An 8,237-nucleotide genomic window follows, 5' to 3' on the forward strand; every position below is an offset into this window, starting at 1 on the left:
TGCGTTCTCACCTGTGTGAGGACATCCAAGTAGGGCAGAGAGGGTGTGACAGGGTGGAGCACAGGTTGTTGTTATCAGGTGCCATCAATTCAGAACTAACTCATAGCGACCCCATGCACAGCAGAACGAAACAATTTCCAATCCTGGGCCAACCTCACTAACGCTGCCACACTTGACGCCATCAATGATGCCACCTGGCCAATCCATCTCATTGGGGGTCTTCCTCTTTTTCTCTGACCCTCCACCTTACCCAGCATGACATCCTTCTCTAGCGACTGTTCCCTTCTGACAATATGTCCAAAGTATGAGAGACGAAGTTTGGCCATCTTTGCCTCCAAGGAGCACTCTGGCTGCACTTCTCCCAAAACAGATCTATTGATTCTTTTGGAAGTCTATGGCACTTTCAGTATTCTCCTCCAACACCACAACTCAAAGGCATCAATTCTTCTACTATCTTCCTTATTCACTGTCCAGCTTTCGCATCCATATGAGGTTATTGAAAATACCATGGCTTGGGTCAGGCGCACCTTAGTCTTCAAAGCTGACATCTTTGCTCTTCAACACTTAAAAAAATTCCTGTGCAGCAGATTTGCCTAATGCAATACGTCGTCTGATCTCTTGACTGCTGCTTCCACGAGTGTTGACAGTTGATCCAAGAAGAATGAAGTCCTTGACAACTTCAATCTTTTCTCCGTTGATAAGAATGTTGTTTATTGGTCCAGTGGTAAGGATTTTTGTTTTCTTGACATTGAGATGCAATCCATACTGAAGGCTGTGTTCTTTGATCGTCATCAGTAAATGTTTCAAGTCCTCTTCACTTAAAAATAGCGAAAAATAAATAAATAAAAATCATGCCTCTTTTTCCATAAGTCACTGGGTAGTTTTCACTCCCTAGCTGCTGGCTGTGGCCCCGCCCTCTTATCTGTGGTTTTAAAAGTTCATTAGTTTCATAGAAAACATTTAGGATTGTGACAATTGTCCTGAAATCAAAAGAACAAAAAGTGCTACAACTCCTAAAAAATGTATCTTAATCTTTTATGCTATGTATCCTGACTCACAAATTGGTGCCCAAGCTGCATTTCATATTTTGCCCATATTCATTTTTCAGTAATTGTCTACATATTATTATTGTTTCCCTGGATAGAATATGTCTGCGAAAACATTTTAAAAAGTAAATTATTGGAAGAAATTGCATTTACATATAATGAACTTAAAGCACACACACACACACACACACACACATACACGCAGACCTGAGTTTTCAAATAAAATTTCTTAAACAAAGGGAATCGAAATGAAATGAAACCAAACTAATGTTCCATATAGAATTTTCCCCCTAGTTTTGGGCACTTTTGAAATCTCCATTGAGTTTGTTCAATTTTCTTTTGTGTTTTAATAAGATAAAATGAATCCATCTAGCCATGAGATCTGGTCTGGTCTTTCTCTAAAGCAGTGTTCCAGAAAATCAAAGCCAACTGGAATACATTATCCTCCTTGATACCAAACTGTAATCCCCAAACACCTCCAAGTGTGAATTATTTTGAAATGCAATCCTACTGTGCTAAGGGACTATTGTAAGACTGGTATATGGGCTCATTGTGGTCCCTGCTGCATTAGGGTATTCTTTGCACCCGAAGGAAAGAAGAACCATAGTGTAAAACTCCAGTACTTACTATATAATAATATATAGCATTACTTTGTTACAAACAGCTATTACAATATGTACTACGGAGCCCTGGTGTGGCTTTATGGGTTAATGCATCAGACTGCAAAATCGTTTGAATTGCAAGGTCAGTGGTTCAAGCTCACCAGCTTCTCCTTGGAAAACCTATACAGGGTCACTATGGGTCGGAATCAACTCTACAACACTTAACATCAACTATGGTGGTGGTGATAGGGTGCCGTGGAGTCATTTTCGACTCTTAGCAACCCTGTATAGTGTTTCTGAGGCTGTAAATCTTTACTGGAGCAGAAAGCCTCATCTTTCTCCAGCGGAACGGCTGGTACATTTCCAATTGCGAACCTTGAGGTTAGCAGCCTGACTCGTAATCCCTACACTACCAGAACCAGAACTCTTGTATGTACTATATATGGTATAAATATATAGGAAGAAGCATGCAACATTTATTCTTCTTCTTGTTGTTAAGTGCTGTCGAGTCGGTTCTGACCCATAGCGACCCTGTAGAGGGATTCCAAAGAGCCACTGTATAAATATTCAAGAAGATGCCTGCAACATTATAGATACATAATTACTGAATGACTGGGAAGCTGATGATTTTTATCTTATCACCCCCCTCTCTTCTTGGTAGTTCTGCTTGTACACAATGGCTGTGACAACAAAAAGATTTCTAATTAAAGCACATCAGTGTTCTAGTTTTCTCTCCCTTACCTGGAGGCCTTTCTTATTAACTGTCTCAGTCTGTAAGAATATTCTGACAGGATGAGAAACCTGATCCAGAGTAGGATGTGTCAGAATTCACAGGAAACAGAAAGAGGCTCCCTTCACACCTAAGCAGGTTATAGCTTTCAATAGTTGTTAAGCAAAGAAAACTAGAGCAACTGTTCTCATTTCTTCTTTTATTTTTTGTTTTTGTAATTCTTAAATTAAAAATTTTAAATCTTGAGCTGAGTTTGTTTCTGGATTATTGTTGTTATTGTTAAGTGCTGTCCAGTTGGTTCATAATAACCCTGTATAGAGTTTCAGAGGAGAAACTGGATTAGCCATTATTAACTTAATCTATGAAAGATCTAATGTCCTGATGTGGCACAGTAGGGTAAGCACTGGACTGATAACTGCGAGGTCAGTGATTCAAACCCACCAGCTTCTTTTTGGAAAACCTATACAGGGTACTATGAGTAGGAACCAACTTGATGACATTAAACAATATGAAAGATTCACTTCTTGCCCATGAGTTAAAGATAATAGGGATGTATGTGGTAATTTTTAGAGTCCTACTATGATGCTGAAGGATAAGTACTGAATTGCTAACCACAAGGTTGGTGGTTTGAGCTCACAGCTGCTCCTTGGAAATCCCGTTAAGTACAGAATAGGAAAGGTCAGAAATTGAAGACTTAGATTTTTGCCAGCCTCTTTAACTACTCTCATAAACTTTAAGCAAATCAACCCACCTTACTGTCCCTAACAGCCTAAAGGTTGTTGTTAAGTACAGTCTAATCGGTTCCTACTTATAGCAACCCTGTATAGGGTTTCCAAGGAGTGCTGGTGAGATTTAGCTGCTAACCTTGTAGTTCAAACTGAATTTGTGGCCTAGTGCTTTATCCCACAGTGCCAAAGTAATCTTGGGAAATTCACAAAGTTATATATATGAAAGCAATTAAACTATAACAGGGCTTTACTAATATAAGATATTACTACAGCTGTTACTATACAATTATTATTTACTCTGGTAGCATAGTAGTTACGAATCTGGCTGCTATCCTCAAGGTCAGCAGTTCGAAATTACCAGCCATTCCATGGGACAAAGAGGCTTTCTTCTCCCATAAATATTTACAGCCTCGCAAATCCTACTCAGGGTCACTGTAAGTCAGAACCAACTCCACGAGACACCACCACCACCACCATTATTACTACTACTACTACCACCAACAACAACAAAAAGTGTATCATTTTAGCCTGTTATGCTAAAAGATTCGTGCATATCCATATGCCCTCAAGAGCAAGAATTATTTTCTATGAACATTATTTTTCAACTGTAACTTTTAATACTGTCACATGGTTTGATCTCTCTCTTTAGGAACCGATTCTTCATTAAGCTTGAAATAAAGAATTAGAGTGTTGCTTCTCATTTCAGACAACATCACTGGAAGACAGTTTATAAGCTGAATAAGAAATAATATTGAGTATAAGAAATACTGTAGATGAAAAACTTTGAATATCTCTGCTGGATCCTAGCTTGCATATGAGTCTATTTTTCTCTAAATCATTTTAGCACTGGACAGCTAACCACAAGTTTGGCAGTTCGAACCCACCCGATGTTCCTTGGGAGGAAGATGAGACTTTCTGCTCTCATAGAAATTTACAGCCTTGGAAACCCTAGGTCACTAGGAATTAGAATAGACTCAACAGCATTTAACAACAACAACAACAACAACAACTGACACCAACAATGGCAAATTATAGTTTTGAGGCAATTTGTTTTTCAATCCTGTAATACATTACTTTCAAAACAGCAACTCTGCTCCTCATAGAAAATTTACATAGTAAATCCTTTAATAATAAATTTTAAAAATTCAAAACATTGAGCCGATTCCATCGCATGATGATCCTGTGTGTGTCAGAGTAGAACTGTAGTCCTAGGATTTTCTATGACTGATTTTTTGAAAGTAGGTTGTCGGGTCTTTCTTCTGAGGTACCTCTGAACTGACTCAAACTTTTAACCTTTTGGCTACCAGCACCAGCTGAGCACATTGACAGCTCTACCCAGGAGCTGCCTTTGAAAATAGTACAAAGGAGTTTTAAAAGTTTGTGGAGAAATTCTAATATCTTTCATTCCATTTTTCCACAAACTTTTTGAAGCCCACTCAACCTTGTAAAAGTTGTGTGCAGAAAGAAACTAAAGCAGGAAAGAGAGAGAAAATGACTAAATTATCACCATATCATGTGTTGGGGAGACATGATGAGGAAAATCATAAAATCAAATGTAAAAAAACAGGTTGATGTTGGCATTGCTATAATCACTAAAAACATTTTACAAGTAAAAAATACAGTATGCATAAAATACTAAAAATTCTGGGGGAGCTTCTTTAACCTTGGAAGCATCACCACTCCATTGCTGTTAAAGTTTTACATTATAGTAATACACCTACTCTATCAGAATTATTGGAAACAAATCGCTTATCACTATAATTTTCATTGTTTATTTCTCTCTTCCTGTATTTTGTGCAGTAAAGAAGTTATTCTGGAGTCCCTTTTAATTCTTTATTCCTTTTTATTTTTAGGAGTTGTACAGATGTTCTGTGCTGCATAATCTTCTTATTTTTCGTTGTTGGCTACATTCTTCTAGGACTTGTGGGTGAGTAAATACAGGTATAGAAGGTATTTAACATTTGCTAATGAAATAACAAGGAGTCCTGGTATGGCGCCGGTCAGTTAGAGCTGCAAGGTCAGTGTTTCAAGCTATTCCTCAGAAACCCTTTACAGGATCACTATGAGTAGGGTCCTAACTCAACGGCACTTAACAAAAACAACAACAATATAATAAGAATTTTAAAACCTCTATGTCACATTTCAAAAATTTTATCATTTTCTTGTGACAGCCTTATTATTAATTGCTGTCTCTACATGAGATATTGAGCTTCATAAGGACTCATTGGGTAGTAGACACAATGAAAATTAAACCAAAGTATTTTTATTCAAAGGCAATCCCAAAAGATTTGTCAATATGACTATTAGTATAGAAGAAAACATTTTTATTTTTTAAACTACTAAGCAGCTAATTATGTTCATGTTGCTATTTACTAAAAAGAATTAGGACCTAGATCAATTAAGATAATATATATACTTTCAGTTTAAGTTTGTATAAGCAAATTAAAGGGAAAGAACAATGATTTAGAATTTCACCAGAGAATTTGTGGACAGGTAAGCAGTCCTATTATTTTTACCTGCCAGATGGATATTCTGTTATTTATTGATAGGTTAAAGATTTTTCTAAGAAAATAAAACAAATGTAGAGATTCATTTGAATTTAAAAAAAAAAACTATCAAAGAAGATGGTGTATATATTTTCTGTAAAAGGATCCCAGAATTGCTTGTGAATATATCCCCAGAGACGTAAGTCCTGTATCTCAACTGTTAAGGAAATTTTAGTTTATTATTATTAGAATGGAGACTGTGAAAATCAGATAACTTCTGGTAGCAGCAGTTAATGGTATTAATTTAATATCTATAAGAGTATATGAGCAGAAAGGAAACTTTTCATCGTTTTTCAATTTTATCTTCCAATAAGAGAAATCCTTTGAGAACAGCAATTGAAAGTAATTTCAGCAATTGAAAGTAACATGCAAAAAAAATTGGAGAATTAGAATAAGACAAGAAGATAGAGAGAAACATAAAGTACAGGACTAACTAGTATACTCTTCTATGGTCTTCAGATTGCTGCAGTGATTTTTTAAGTATTTTAATTTTTAAATATTCATGTAGTTGTACCTTAATATACAATCTGTAAAGTGTATATTACAGTGAGATCAATTTTCTTATTGTATAACTAATAGAAGCTGAGCTCTTCTAACTTTGGGGTGCATTTTTGATAGTGGTATATAGATTTTTGTTTTCTTTCTGTACAGAATTAAAATTTAGCGTCAGGAAGATCTAGGTTTTGCTTATTTTTTTATAAGCTTGGCTAGGTCACCTCAATTTTTTCACTAATAAAAGACAGAAATTCTCCTTGCCTTGAAAGGCTGTTGTGGAAACGAAATAAATAATACCCAGATACACAAATAATAAGGAACCCTGATGGCACAGTGAGTAAGCACTCAGCTGCTAACCAAAAGGTCAACAGTTTGAACTCATCAGCTGCTCTGTGGGAGAAAGATGTGACAATCAGCCTCCATAAAGCTTACAGTCCTGGTAAATGTATAAGGCAGTTCCACTCTCTCCTATGTGAGTTGGAATTAACTCAATGGCAATAGATTTGGTTTTGGTTTACAATAATAGAGCTGTATAATAATAACAATACATGATTTTTTTGCTACATTTCTGTAACCTAGTTGTTCTAAATTTTAATAAATTGTTTTAAAATATAACTTGCCATTACTTGTTTCTATGGCAGTCACTAATTTTGGTTGCTAAAGTTCAAATGTGCACAAGCATTTCATAAACATATCAATCTGTGACTGAGATCTTTCCATTAGGAAGCTTTGTTGCATAATTGGACTACTGGTGTGGTATTGTAAGATTAGCACTGGACTGTGAACCACAAGGTTGGCAGTTCATACTCACCAGATGCTCTTGCAAACCCTATACAGGGTTTTCAGAATGACTCCATGGCACTTGCAACAACAAGCTAGAATAAACAGATAAGTCTGTTCTCTGTATCTCAGACTCAGACTGTGGTCATCCATGGAGAAATGCTTTCTATCCTTATACAGAGATGGGAGGACCACTGTCCCTCTCCTGTAGATACAATAGAGGAAAGGAGAACAAGATGGGAAATTTGCATTTTTGTTCTGCATCTCCAGATTCAGTAGGTAGATGCCTCAATTCACATAAGGAAATTGGAAAATAAATGTGCCACACACACAAAAATCTATATTAAAATTGAATTAAATTAGTGACTCCCCAAAGATTAATCCAGAAGTCACAAACTAAAACGAGTAATTCACAAAATTTACTAATAAATATACAAGTGAAGAGAAACAGCTACAAACATCCATTAATAATTGGAACAAGAATGCATGAATTATGAATCTAGGAAAACTGTAAGTTGTCAAAAATGTAATGGAATGAGGAAACATCAATATCCTAGACATTACTGACTTAAAATGGACTGGGATTATTCACTTTGAATCCCTCAATGCCTGGGGCATCAAATTTAAGAGGAATGGCATCATACTCATGGTCAAAAATAATATTTCAAGGCAGCTTATGATTGGATAATATCTATTTCTCTACAAGGAAGACCAGTTAATAGCACTATTATTCAAATTTATGCACCTACCACTAAAGATATTGATGATGAAATTGAAGCATTCTACCAAATTCTTGAGTCTGAAATTCATCAAACATGAAATCAAGATGCATTAATAATCATTGGTGATTGAAAAGTAAAAGTTGGAAACATGAAAAAGGATCAGTAGTTGGAAAATACGGCCTTGGTGATAGAAATGATGCTAGAGATCACATGGTAGAATTTTACAAGACCAGTGATTTATTCATTTAGAATACTTTTTCCAACAACATAAAAAGGCAATTAGAGAATACCAGGCAAAGCAGGTTCAGGACAGAGCTCCAAAACTCTGAACCACATAGGTAGGAATATTTTAAAAGTTTGAAGGCTTATAGCTAGTGGAACTTGTAGCGAAATTAGGAAATCTCATACTTTAGAGTCTGCCAGGCTCGGCGGCCCAGAGCCAACAACTTGGGCAAGACCAATGAGCAAGACCAGGCAGGGGAGCAGATCCACCATGGAATAATGCCACAGGAACCTTGGCGCAAAGGTGGACAATACATTTTGTCGGTTTTGCTTTGTTCTGATTTTTATTTTGGTATCTGTTCATTG

The 8,237-nt window shown here is 36.3% G+C and overlaps 1 protein-coding gene across 1 annotated transcript in view; it reads left to right on the forward strand.

Moving 5' to 3' along the window:
- The first annotated feature begins 4,963 nt into the window (after nucleotides 1-4,963).
- Nucleotides 4,964-8,237, forward strand: part of SLC44A5 (solute carrier family 44, member 5) — a 161,694-nt gene continuing 158,420 nt past the window's right edge. The window contains exon 1 of the mRNA XM_006831029.1: nucleotides 4,964-5,033. The gene's annotated coding sequence lies outside the window, so the exon portion shown is untranslated. The remainder of the gene's footprint in view (nucleotides 5,034-8,237) is intronic.

This window comes from Chrysochloris asiatica, unplaced genomic scaffold (assembly GCF_000296735.1).
Source record: "Chrysochloris asiatica unplaced genomic scaffold, ChrAsi1.0 scaffold00002, whole genome shotgun sequence".
In the NCBI taxonomy this organism is placed as follows: Eukaryota; Metazoa; Chordata; class Mammalia; order Afrosoricida; family Chrysochloridae; genus Chrysochloris; species Chrysochloris asiatica.